Here is a 13,306-nt window from a genome sequence, read left to right as displayed (position 1 = left end):
GTAATCCTCCCAAATGCAGAATGCTTGCCTCACCAAGCATCCCTTTTCTGCTAAAAAAACCCCCATTCAAAACATTGGTGCTTTCATGTCTTGGGCATCTTGAATCAACAGGAGTCAAAGAAGATATACATTCTTAAAAACGGCTGCAGCTTCATTGGTCTGTTCTCTGAACTTTAAAGACCCCATTTTATGAGCTTTCCTCAGGGTAGGTATTTCAGTGTTCTAAAAACAGGGTTATGGACTGTTAAGTTAAGCACATGTTCTGCATCAACATTTTAGTTTCAGCAGGTTATTTGGTGCCAAGTTTGCCAGTCAGTATCATCAATCCCGAAATATGTGCTTATTTGTTTTAACAGGTGTTTTGAGTACAGCACAGGACAGGAGAAAAGCACTGTTAGTATATAAATCTATCTTTAATTCTGGGAATTCCCTTGTTCTTCTCCTCCAAACAGAACAAAATGTCACCTCAGGTGTTTAAGATGCAAAAAGATGGAGCTGAAAAAGAATGCATTGAGTACTTCTGTTACATCATCAGTCTGATGCTTTGCCTACTCATTTCTATTGTACGCTACTTTTCACTGAGTAATCACAGACCTGGGTTTACATATGATGTGAGCAATAAACCTACTACCTTTCATTGTGCAACTGATGCTAACTGAGAAGAAAAGAATGAGGTTGAAGCAAAAAACCCACAACTCAATACCTTTTAGATAATGAAACATAACAAAGGACTTTCACTTAGTCTGTTCTGAAGACCGTTTGTTAGCATTTGCATATAGATACAGAGAGAAGAAATGAAAACAATCTAAAACTGAAAGTGGCTTACCCACATCAGTCATGCTACAGAACCAAAATAATGGTTTGCTCTTAAGAATTAATACCATTGAAAAGTGACAATAAGATTTGTATACACACACGTGCTGCTGTCACATTTGTGGGTCAGTTGAGACACTGCATCACAATTTTCACAAAATACACACACACACACACACTTCTTCAGGTGTTATCACAGACTTGGTCTGCTGAGAAGTGAAGTGAATCCCCACAGCAACATTTGAAGGTTTAAAAGCTCAGTTTTTTGTTTCAAAATGCCTATGAAAACATTGACTGTGCTCAAAGGCCTTTTAAAACAAAACTACTGTTTCTTATAACAAATGTGAGCTGATTCAAGGAAAACCTGACAAACCTTTGTCTGTGTCCTAATTTTACAAAATCTAGCTTTGAAAAGTTTAGTGCTCCCCAGTTATGTTCTACTGTTCTCTGCCAGTATAACCAAGAGAAGACCATCCCCCACCCAACTTAAAGGAAAAAGAGAAAAAAAAAAAAAAGAAAAAAAAAGAAGGAAGGAGGAGAGGAAAAGAAAACCAAACCTAAGCTTAGAACTTCTATTGTTATAACCTCAAATACATACAAGACAGGAAGGAAACCAACTGACAGTTACTTTTTAATATATGAGAGATGGTTTACAGAAGGAAATATTCTAATGCACTGTTAAAGGCCTAAATTATTCCGAAAACTTACTTTTTAAAAAAATCACCAATGTTTTCTACCTACAACTGTCTAAAAATGAGGTAAGACATTCCTAACAAGTTGTTTAAAGAACTGTTATAAAAAGGCAGTGAGAAAGTAACATTTGAGTAAATCAAGGCTGCCGAATCAGCTACTTAAAGTATAAGAGCCCTGGCATAAGTGAAGTTTTTTTTCTGAAAGTGTGAGATACAGTTTTACTCTGTTTTAACGTGAAGCGCACAAGTAAAAAATCTGCCATCTCACCTGAATTTAATTGCAGCATTCCTGCTCACCAAGTAACTGACATTCTTTTCTTTTGGATGCAATAATCTCATCTGGTGTACCCCACTCCCATTAAATAAGATAGACAACTCAATAACAGCTAATCAGCATGGAGAAGGCATAAGAGCAGGGGTGTTATATGGGGGGTTTATGTTCAGAAGCAATACCCTTCTCAAATAATCTAAAATAAAATTAATCATGCTGTAACAAGCAGCTGTTTGATGGAAGACTGGAACAGAGGACCAGTACATGGATCCTCCACCAGATATCTGGCCATGTATCCTGCTCATTACAGCCACACTTCAAACTAAGACCCTTACATCCAAGGGTACAACAGTGGCAAGGAAACCAGGTCCAAGTGAATTATTCCAGGGTTTGCCTCAGCTGGAGGGTGCTCCTTGCGTAGTTTACAAATTATGCACTAGACAAGTTCTCAGTCTCTTAAGAACAACTGAACCTTACAAGGAAATCCTCTAAGGAAGCATGTAGAATGTTTATATGTGAATAAATACACTATATATGTATATATATACACACACACACACACACATCTCTACTAAGAACATAAGCAGCTCCTCTGAGCTCATGTAAGGCAGTCATAGAAAATAACATGAGAAAAAAACTGAAATCTATGTCCTCTGATTATACAAAGAAAAAATATATAAAGAATTTTTTTGCTGCACAGGCACACCAAGATTGAATCAATTCTCCTTTCAAGTATACAGACTGTGCTCCACCAACTCCGACTGGACTCTGAATTTGACCTATTTTGTACTTTACATTCACATCAATCAAGTCTGTAAGAATGAAGAAAATTGCTTTGGAAAGATGTAAATTTCTTTACTAGTTCTACAATAAAAAAGACTGTTTATTTCTCTTAAATAAACCAGATTGATAGCCATTTGGAAGAGCTAAAAAGGAGGGTTAATTGGCATACAGTAAACCTGAATTCTGACAGTGTGGAATTCTAGATAAAACAACATTTTCTTTGGTGGTCCTAGAACTGCAGGATTAGTTTACCAGAAAGAAGAGAGGAGTTTGAAACCAAACCCTGAATGTCACTGGTGAATTACCAGATTAGAAAGGCCTGACTATATGAAACGTATTCCTGCCCAAAATCAGATTCAGAAGAGAAAACAATGGGGTAAATCTGTAGTTCATCCTGAGTTATAGATTAGTAGAATGAATGAAAGATTAAAAAAAAAAAATCAATAATAATAATAAAAAATCAATAAAGCCCTTCTTTCATAAGATCTTGCTTGTAGACAACTTTACACCAAACTGTTCTGAAAGCTGGGAATATGGACCGCTAATAAGATCTAAGTCAGGGAAATAATTAGGATAACCAATTCACAGCTAAATGAAAGTGTTTCATCTATCATTAAAGATATGCCCTTCTGAAGATTTTCTAGAAATGGATAGGGTAGGATGAATTTTGTTACTCTGAGACAGGAGAAAAAAAAAAAAAAGTAGAAAATAGGCACATATGCAGTAGTCAGCTATAAACTATGTCTAACTCAAGTCACTAAAATAAGCCTGCAAACTTTAGGGGTGTTCAGATATGGCGCTTGCAACACGCTGAAAGAAAACAGTAAAATCTGTAAGTAAAATCTAAGAAACATTCAAAACTTATAAGATAGTCTTTGTTATGTTTTTTTTTTTTTTACTAGAAAAATGCATTGTTACTTCTCTCTTTGACTAAATGATTACTGCAGTCATCTTTCTCTTTTTAAATACTTGCACATGAAAAGAGCAGAAAAAAAAATTAAGTCAGCTGAGATGTTTGCACAAATCAGCCTATTCCTTTTTCCTAAAGTGAAAAACATCTATATACATTGGGCATGTTGGTAACCTCTAAACCAAAATTTAATTTTGTAAAACCTTAAACTTATGGAATCTACCATTTTACACAGAATGGATAAAACATTATTGAAGAAAAATAAGATTGTTTAAACAAGGCATTAATTAAGTCTGATGGTTCTAATCTAGAAAGATACATCTAAATTTACCACACACACATTATGAACCAGGAATTTTTTTGTACTAAAATACACTCACATGGTGAGAGATGTTTTGCACAAAATTTATTAAGTATATGGATACACAAAATTAATCTTAAGTGCATGGACTCAGAAGCACATGAAATCTAATCAACAATCTAATTTGTTAAAACAAACAAAATTTATTAACTTTCTTTTCAAGGAAAGTATTAATAGTTTATGACTAGAATGAAAGTGTCAATTGAAAACATAATTAGAAACTTTTCCTTTTAGTAGTTTTTGAGAAGGAACTTGTAGCATTCCTATGTGTTATGTAGCCAAAATTATGACAGAGAATACAGTTCCTGGAATGACTTTCAACTTGTTTATTCACATTTGTATCAACTACCTGCTTCCTTGTAACTGTCATTTCATCATTCAAGCACAAACCCTACAACAGCTGAGAAGATCAATGTTAACCCTACTTCAGGTGTCCGTATTTCAGTAACAGGACTTGGAATATACAGGGTTAAGTAACGTATAGGTTTTTGCCAGACTGAGGTCCTAGTTTGGTTGTCACGGCCACTTCTTAAAATGGAAGTTTTATGCTGATGTACACATGGGATCTTTTCATCCTTTGCCATTTCTTGCCTAAAAATATTTGCAATCTCCACAATGCTAATTATGACATTAAAATCTTTAAAAAGTGGCAATTTATAAATTTGAGTTCAATTTAACACTGTGAAAGAAAAATAAAGGGCAGTGATGAAGAAAAAAAAGGTGACAGCCTTTTGAGTGCAGAGAAGATACGGGACTTGAATAATTTTCTCAAGGCAGTGAACTGACAGTAAAAGCTACACTAGTTGATTTTACATGTTCTATGAACTGAGTATTTTTCATTTTAAACAGCTTTCTTTACAATTCTATAGCACAGAAATATGATTTTTTTTTTCTGATATAAAAAACTATCATACTCCCTTTTTACATCTCACAAGAAATATCTTGATATAAAACATTAGAAGACCAAAATAATGCTTGGGCATGAGGTGGATGGAAAGCATATATGATTGTTTTAATCAACTGAATTGTATACCCAGCTGAATGGGAGTCTATGAACACAAAGTAAAGTAATAAAATAAAAGTTACTGTTGTCTCAATGAAGCACTTGGGAGCACTGTTTGAGCACCAAGACATCAGTGTGTTAGGTACTGTACAAATAAAACAGAAGGACAATCCCTCTCCCTTTTTTTTTTACTGGCAGAAGCCCAATGTAACTCCATTGATTTCAGATGTATTAGCAAGGAAGGGCCTGATCCAAAGCTCACTGAAGTCAACCAAAATCTTTCTGTTGATTTAACAGGCTTTGGATTAGTCCCTAAATAAGAACAGATTTTGGCTCAGCTAAAGGATTTCACTTAAGCCCTCTGCTTGTTCAAGTATCTAGTAGGAGCTAAGAGAACACTGTGGTCCTACCGAGTAGGAGGCTGAGTTCATCCTGAACTATCCCCTTTAACAGATGTACGGGGTCAGGAGTCTCACGAAGTACAGAACCGTCAGTAAGTGGTAAATCTGAGGTGGGAGGAATTAGGAAGGAAGCTCCAAGCTGAAAAATTCCGATTTGTGCTATTTAAGCGATGTTCCGTACACTTTAGGCAGCAGTGTAAAATTAGACAGGGTGTTCATGCGAATTTCTGGATTTTACGCTTGTAAATAGTTTTAAACCTTAGCACCAAGTCCTGCAACAAAATTCTATGCATGTATTTGTCATATTCACTTCTGCTGAACTCTCTGCAGCCAGGGGCTTCCTTAAATCTAGGTATGACCAACTTACAGCTGCACGTGGAGAGGCCCAAGGAGAGTTTAAACAAATGTAATTGCTTAAACAAGTGTAGCCACAATAAGCTGGTGGGCATAATGCAAGATTATAAGGAAAAGCGTGCTCTTTACTTATTTCAGAATTAAATGCCAGGGTTGTCAAAAAATTTCATGGTACAAATCACATCTTAATAGAGAATTTGCTGAATTCCCCTCTCACTTTCATGGCTGCACCACCAATCCATGTCAGTTATAGCAAATGCTCTGTTTACACAAGAAAACAGAAGATCCCAATCCTAGCCTGTGCATGAGGAATGTATGGTGCCAAGCGTGTAACAAGGTAACCATCCATAAAATAATCAGAGTGCTTTCCACAAGTTATGTGGCCAGCAGCGTAGGATAAAATTCAGTGCAAGCTTGAGCATCTGGAGTTGGCAATGAACTTCAGACTCAAGGCAGGTGGGAAGTCAGTGGAGCACAGGGAAACCACTTAGTCTTGCTCTTTCCTGTGCCCACTACCCTGTCTGTGGGTAGGAAGAGAGGCACCAGAGTCATGGTGCCAATTCTGGCACCAGATCATTTCCCTGAGTTTGCACCTTATGCTGGGTTAAAGATGGCTTCACAAATAACTGGAACACAGCCAAGCTTTGAGGCTGCCACCTCTAAGCCACCCATATGTAACAGCAGGAAACAAAGAATCATTTACTTCCTCCGACTCCACATATATCTGTACACGAGGTGAATTACTCCTCAATGAATACAACCAAACAGCAGCAGTTAAATACATTAAGGTAATTTTGAGTTTATTGCCTAAATTGATTCTTTCAAACAAATTTGAAAGTGTTAATGTTTCAAAAAATGGACCAAACAAAAGCACTAATTAATTTTTCTCTTAAGCTCACTTCAACATTTAAAAAACACCAGAGGAAAAAAAAGTTATTCAAAACTTCCCTGTGCAAATGAAAAAAAGACGGTGTTTGTTATTATTTGTCCTCTAAAATGTAAAGCATGATGAAATTTTGTTCAGAAATACTAGAAAGTATTAAATCTCCATAGCTGTCTTTTTGTAGATCCTGCACACCCTAATGATAGTAGCTTCTATGAGAATTATCAAAAAAATTAACAGGATTTTTGTGTGTGTGTTTCTTTTTTTAAGTAAGAGAATCATGCTTTGTTTTCATTTATTCAGATATGTTTGACCCAAACTTTACATATCTGAAAGCAGCAGTGCACCTGTTATTGATGCTTATTCCACACAGACAGGATCAGGATCTTAAGTAGAAAATATCTTTCTCTTCTCTCCTCTGAAAAGGAAGAATTACTTTTAACCGATTTTCTCTCCCTTACTTCAAACCTTTTCTGGACGATCCACCACTGGCCCATAAACAAAAGACAGATCTTTCACAAGTACTTTAACTATGATCAAGACACCTAAATGGTGCATTTAAAATGTTATTCTAAGTTCTGTAGAAACCCAAAATCTAGCCTTGTATTCTTATTAAGACTAAAAAGCAAGAATAAACTACAGTAAAAATAGTTAAACAAAATATTGAAAATTCCTTTCCCTCCCCCCAGCAGAATAGGTACACTGTATTTCATAGTTAATGAAAAACCTCTAAATATAAACCAGACTGTTCCAAATACTGCTGCTAGTTCTGATGCCCTGAGCCTTCATTCTTAGCTACTGCTGCCTGTGTATGTGCTGAAAACTCCCAGGCAGCAGAGCAGGGGGTACGCTAGATCTTCTCATGCCAGGATGAGAAAAATCAATGTCTGTGTTTAAAAGACAGAGCTACTGATGTGCAAGGTCACCAAATATCGTAACTTGTTCTATAGCTCTAGAACACTGAGGGAGTCTTAAAGGAAAAACTGTCAAACAAAAAAGCACAGAACAAGAAAACAACAACAACAACAAAAAGCAAACCAAAACAAAAGCAAACAAACAACAACAACAAAAAACAAACAAACAAACAAACCAAACCCAACCAAACGAAAAAACCCAAACAAACAAACAAAAAAAACCCCGCTAAAAACATATTGCAGACTCTTGTTCTAAGCCAACATTACCCTTGGATCCCTAAGACCAAAATACGACAACAGAATCAAGTTTTCCTTGGTCTATTTTTACTGTGTTTTTTCAGGGTGAGGGAGAAAAAACATACACTACACAAGGGATATACATATATAGTGCTACAACTTTTTTTTAAACATTAGAAACATGATTTTGGACTTCTCATCTTTATGGAAATATTACTAAAGGACTGGTGATGTGATCCAAGTAATCTTTTATTGCTCACTTCATATATCTTATTAATTAAAAACAATATGATGTTTAAGATCAAAGCTATTTAATTCAACTTTTTTCAACTTTGTTGAAAAAAAAAGTGTTAAAATAAGCAACACAATTTAAAAATGCAGCATATCCAGTGCCTCTTTTATGAAATGCAGGGAAGGCAATACAAGAACACATTTGAATTTTCTACATAATCCTGCGTTCCTGGAATATCAGGACAGTTCACTGACAGCAAATGACCACTTAACAACATTTCTGCAACATCTAAGTACTCTTGTGCCCATTGTACAGATGAGGAAGAATGCATAGCAGACAGAGCACATAACTCACTGAGGGTCCTGTTGGATTTGGTTCTGCAGTTAGTTGCTCCTCCTGGATAGACAGCCATATCCTTACCTCACAGCAACAAAGTGCAGAGCTACAGGGAGGCCACCAAAATAACAGCTGCCTTCCCAGTGACCACACTTGTTAACTGGATGGTGCTTGCAATTCGTGGAGTAGTTAACATGACCATCACTGTTTCCCGGTATCATCCTATCTTTAAGACTATATTGCTTTCTTATAGTTTCCACAACACCAGAAAGTTGCAAGTCTAAGTTTCTACATGTGTTTTTTATATGTACATTTTTAATCATGTAAACATTTTTAAATACTCATTTACTTCTTCTACTGTATGCACAAGGACTTACACAAGAGACTTACACAGTAGAAACCACTGGTTAGAACAGTAAGCAAGCATTTATTTGAAAATTATATCCTAAATATGTACACACATTTGATTTTTAAAATCCTCAGCTTATCAAGACTTGCATGTAGACGTCTCGATTTTTTTTAAGAGGACAAAAAAACCTACCTGAATGGCACAATAGTTTAAGTGAAGAAAGAATAAGGTAGAAAAAAGAAGAAATTACTCACTTCAGCCTATAAAAAAATTCCTGTAACCTCAGCTCCAACTTTACCAACCTCGTATCACTTAAAGGAATCATACAAGTGTGAGAAAAAAGAAAGTCTATTTAGACATCAGACCTGGGTTTATTAGCATCCTGCCATCAGTTACTTAAATAAGAAGTAATTTTATAAGTATAAAGCAATGTTTCACAGCAATTCAAAACTAATTTGGTTTGAAAATTCAGAACTACAAACAAACATGTCAAATCACATTAAGAGCCGACTAAAGAGGTCTGTCAGATTTCCTTCACCTGTCCTACTTCCCCAGATAGAAAATCTGCTCAGAAGCTGGAGAAATCACGGTGTGGTGAGCACTCCCCTTCTCAGGCAAAGACCAGACAATAAGACAAAAGGCCCACATATTACAATGCATAGTGCCATAATGCAGTGTTTGATGCTCTAGAGGGCCTTCAACAAGTACTGTACAGCCAAAAATCAATTGAAAATCAGCATGATAACAGAGCATGAGTTGCCCTGTAATAGCCTTAAGCCCCCCAAGGCTATGTGGGTCCCTTTCATCTGCCAGGCTGCACAGAGGCTGAGGGAGCCTGGCCTCCCCTCCCCGAGCACTCTAGACCTGTCTGTGCCTTTTACCTACTGCTTTCACGTCGCACAGTAAGGAGAGCTGACAGCCTCAGTGGATCTTTTAAGCTTTCAAAAAGTGGAATTTGATTTTTCTTGGCATAGGTTTGGAGGCTTTAATTTTATTTTTTTTAAAAATAAGTTTCTCCTCTAAGCAAGCCTGCTGATTTTGGACTGTAAACATCCTCAGCATGAAAAAGATCCCTCCAATCCTTTGGCTGAATACACAGAGGCGATTCCTCTCATTTTTAACAAAGTACAACTCCAGAAGTAAAAGAGAAGGAAGTACTATTAAATTCCATGCAAATTGTTATGTATTCAACAAAGTGGGCCTACAAATATTTCACTCATATGGTAGGTTTAATTTCAATATTTTTTTAATTAGTTTCCAACGATGTCTGGTTTCTGTTGAATTTATGCTAGTACTTGGCATTTGGTGCAACCCCAAAAAGATAAGATACATATGTCCCCTATTCACAGTCTTGGCATTTTTACCTTAACTCAGGCATTGAAGTGACTGGTTTGAAAAATTACCTTGCTGATTAGCTGGGTTTTCTGATAAATATATAGCATTAATCCTTAAATTCTGAATGTGACATAAGGTACACAAATGTTCTGTCTGACTCAACGGCAACATATCACGGCTTAAGGAGGACATGTACCGTGATCTCTGTGAGCAAAGGAAGAGCTAATTGGGAGTTAGATTCAGTGTGATTATCAGCGTGTTTATGATAAGGGAGTACTCTTCTGAATAGCACTGTAAATTCATCCCTGATTGTGGTGTTAAACCACAGCTTAATCCTCCCTCCCCTTTTCTGTTGTGTTTTTTTTATTATTATTTATTTCTTTTTGGTGGTGGTGTTGTTTTTGTTAGAAGGGCTTTAAACTATTTTCAGCAGATGACAGTGTCATGCTTTGATCTTCTTCTCTTAAAAAATAAATCAACCACATGAGCCTGATGTCAAATTTCACTTTCTAACAGGAGAAAGGCACATTTTAAGCGTTTACTATAAGAACACATTTGGGTAATTTTTCCTCATGTCATTATGAACATTAGACTGACCCAATTAATATGAAATGTTTCTATGCTGCTGGAACAGACCGTGTTACAGAAAAAGCCATTTGCACAACCTGTTCATGATTATGGGCCATAAGGACACAAAGATGGCATAGACATTTGTGGACCATCTGAATTCTTACAAGGGAAGGGGAAAGAGGAAGAAAAAAAAAAAATTGTTAGCTGACTGTTGCGGGTCATGTTTTTTAATCCAGAGTATTGGACATGTAACACAGCAACAAGAGCTGATCATTTTGTTTAATCACCTTTTGGATCTTTGCCAGATGGTCTCTATTGAGAGCGCTGCAAACAGAGAGAGAGATGAACTGCGTCTAACATGCCACTAGAGCTTTCCTGTAAATGTCTGAGAACTGAATCCAACAAGAATTTAGTCTCAGAGCAGAAAGGGATACATTTAAAAACTATGTGCATTAACTATACTTTTCCCCATAGAATCCTCACTTGGCATGAATAATTTACCCACTCTTATGCTAATGGGATCATGAAAGTATCCCTGTGTCTTTAGTGCAGCTATTCTCAGCTTTCAGTAATTACCCCACCCAGTGAAAATAACATGGCTCCTGCAGCCGAGCGGCCTGTGAGTACCTGGCAATTAGAAAGATCATGGCTGATAGAGGAGCGGTCCAGTGATGGACAGACAAGCTCTGGCAGCCTGAGGAGCAGTTTGAAAAATTAAAAGCCTTCCACTGTGAACATTTCCTTCATTGCTTAGGATCAACATGGAGAGAGCAGCTCCTGCAATGGTGTTTTTATTTGTTCAGGATAACACTGAAGATTCTATTGTACTATCCAGGCATCCTAATATTAAGAAATAGAGGCATTCCTTGATTATCAACAGTTAAAATAAACTTTGTGGGTATTTTTAAATTAGTGCCATTCTGTTAAACAAGAGGGAGATAATTAAAAAGTCAGTTAATGAGTGTCTTTTGGTATCTGAGAATTCTATCAGCCACACAAAGGAAAATTCTGTAGTATTTAATTTACTAAAAAAAAGTTTTTAAAACCCCATTACAAGAACCAGGCTTTGACCTCTGTCCATAGCACTCCATGCTAGGTAGTTCACTATGTAAAAATTATCAGGCTAAAACATCTGGGAAAGAAAGCTATGAAACAGCAGGGAACGTGGCTGGTTTATTGTTTATCTTTTGTTTATGAGGCAGTATTCAAGTTTAATTACTACTCTAAATTAAACTCTAACAGGCATCAGGAGACATCCCTTCACACGACTAAGTTAAAAAAAAAACACAACAAAACCCGACCAGATTCCAACACTAGATCTTTCAAATAAGTTGACATATATAGGAAGAAATTAGTCAGTCTATAACAACACAGGAAGACATTTAAGCACTTGCTACTCTATCTTTGAATGTGTTGCATTATGAAACCATTAATACTGTAACAAACATACAATTATAATTTAGCAAATGGGATGTTATCTAACACTTGGAGGCAAATTGGGTTAGGCTGAGTAGCATCTGAGATGGAAAGAATGGCCCAAGGGGGAATCCTACCTTTCTCGTTTGCAAGTACAAATACATAAATATATATAAACAAACATGCACACACACATATATAAGAACATCCAGAAACTTGAAGTCAGAGGCAAACATCTCAACAGAAGCAACCTCTTAATAAAATTGTTTAGTTATTTTCTTTGAACAAGGAAAGGGAGGAAGGAGTTCACTATGTTTACCATAACAGTAAGTGACCGGTTTTAGATGAACTTAGCTGTAGGAAAAAATAAAAGTTGAAAGCAACTAGTAAAAGATTATTCCAGATGGCATCTGTCATATTGTATTTAGGGTTATTTTAAAGAGATTACTGCCACTATGAAAACATTCCATTGACAGAGTTTTCTGGGCTACGTTTGAAACCCCAATGCAACACACTTTAGATACAGAAGTAAATGTTTTCTAATGCATATATAGATTTTTAATCTATATCTAAATATAAAAACCTACGTGGATACAAAGCTAAGAGTGAGGTGAGAATCTTAAATGTAAGTGTAATAGTTAAATCCTCCCTCATCCTCCTTCCCCCCATTCTAAGCATTAATTGAAGAGAAGGTGAGGAATTTGCAGTTGCCACCAGCCTGATTATTAGAAAATGTACAGTGGAGATTCACTACGAAATTTTAATGTTACTTATTGAATAGTGTGTAGGGACATAAATGTCCCCTGTTTCCAGCAATCAAACAAAAAACACAAAAAGATGTGTTTGTTCACATAATAGACAGAAATAAAAGAAAGGATGGGATGATACTAAAATGTGACTATATTTAGCTAAGCTGGTTCTGGCATCATTATGGTTAATGTGCATGTGGTGTGCAGTGTGAGCTCAGCAGTTACTGGGCCAACTGTCTCAGTATTTCTGGGAATTCTGCCTATTCACAGTGCAGGGATTGTTCAATTGCTGCAAAATGTACAAAATGAATTTTACAAAAATGAATTGTAAGGAAGGCCCCATTACAACGATTTTACAGCAAAGATGTCAACATCAATTTTTCTTTCATGCATAGCTAATGATTAAAACAGCATATTCCATTTGCCTAAGACAATTTATTTCATATTGGCACATCAAAATATTGAAATACAAAGTTATCTTTACCCTTATTATTCATTGCTGCTGAACCCACACCATTGTTCAAACCATGGGATAATAAAGCAAACTTGGCAAGAAATACTTAAAACAAAGGCTCATCAATATTCCCCAATTTGTCAACATCTCAATTACAGCAATGGAAAAAATGTAAATTTCATGTGCTTTGAACACTAAGGGGTCTATTCTTCTGTCAGTCCACATGCGTAACTCCCATCACCA

The 13,306-nt window shown here is 36.2% G+C and overlaps 1 protein-coding gene across 2 annotated transcripts in view; it reads right to left on the bottom strand.

The window, feature by feature from the left end:
- MEIS2 (Meis homeobox 2) overlaps window positions 1-13,306 on the bottom strand; it is a 171,952-nt gene that overhangs the window by 137,112 nt on the left and 21,534 nt on the right. The window lies entirely within an intron of this gene.

This window comes from Apus apus, chromosome 5 (genome assembly GCF_020740795.1).
Source record: "Apus apus isolate bApuApu2 chromosome 5, bApuApu2.pri.cur, whole genome shotgun sequence".
NCBI classification, from domain to species: domain Eukaryota; kingdom Metazoa; phylum Chordata; class Aves; order Apodiformes; family Apodidae; genus Apus; species Apus apus.
This window is presented reverse-complemented; position numbering and strand designations above follow the sequence as displayed.